The sequence below is a fragment of the Propithecus coquereli genome, unplaced genomic scaffold (assembly GCF_000956105.1).
Source record: "Propithecus coquereli isolate 6110/MARCELLA unplaced genomic scaffold, Pcoq_1.0 Scaffold175, whole genome shotgun sequence".
NCBI lineage: Eukaryota > Metazoa > Chordata > Mammalia > Primates > Indriidae > Propithecus > Propithecus coquereli.
The window spans coordinates 2502642-2503617 of record NW_012142190.1 but is presented as its reverse complement, the minus strand read 5'-3'; the positions used below and the strand labels follow the sequence as shown (position 1 = coordinate 2503617).

Here is a 976-nt window from a genome sequence, read left to right as displayed (position 1 = left end):
TTATAGGTCCTGACTCTAGTTTTGAAAAGCCGCAGAAATTTCTCTTTTTTCCAGTAAAGTTGTGATGGTGATTATTTGGAAGAATAGCTGCATAATTTCAACATCGCTCCCCTTGACTTAGGGTGAGCATTAACTGACTTGTGCTGATAGTCTCAATACCTATCTAAAACATGGTATTGGGTAGAATTTCATACTCTTTAGTGGTAGGTAGGACCAGTAGTCTCACGCTCTTTGGAGCATTGTCACACACCCTTTCAGGGAGGGTTCCTCATCCATTCCATGTTGGAATGTCATTTTGTGATACTGGTTTTGTCAGTAGTTGGTTTAATTTTGTACTGTCAGATAGTTTTATTTTGACTTAACTGCCATGCATGTACTGTCATCCATTTGTTCCCGAATATCTTTTGCACTGCTGTGTCTTCCTAGGTGTATGTTTTATCTGATTCGTTATTCTTTCTTACGGATCGTGCCCTCAGAGCATGCATAATATATTGGAGAATTCTTATGTGCACTAGAAGGAAGAAGACATAGGGAGGACTGCAGGTTGACTGCCTAGCTCTTCCACAGTGATACAGCTTTTACAGCACATGATAGATGTGTGACTTCTAAGGAACACCGAAATAAGTCTGGGAAACATGTGATCTAGTTCTTTCTTTATAATTTTAGGCAAGTCATTGAACTTCTTTCTAGTACCAGATTCTTTGATAAAGTGCCTAGAATCTTAACATCCTTCTTAACTCCCCAAATTTATCGTATGGCAGTGACTGTTGTGCCTGATGGGCTAGTCTCTTCCCATTTTACCATCCTAGCCCATCAGGGTACATGTTTCACACCTTGGTTGTCATCTAATCTGTCGTACAGCTGAGTCTCATTTGTGTTCTTTGTCATTTGTGCTAGCAGGAACCTGCAGAAATGGAAATACATAGAAAATGCTTGGAAAATTAAAGGCCTTGGAAATTCCTACTTCTTTAGCCCT

At 39.8% G+C, this 976-nt stretch overlaps 1 protein-coding gene across 1 annotated transcript in view; it reads left to right on the top strand.

The window, feature by feature from the left end:
• Window positions 1–976, top strand: part of HSPH1 (heat shock 105kDa/110kDa protein 1) — a 28522-nt gene that overhangs the window by 19650 nt on the left and 7896 nt on the right. The gene's annotated exons all lie outside the window — the stretch shown is intronic.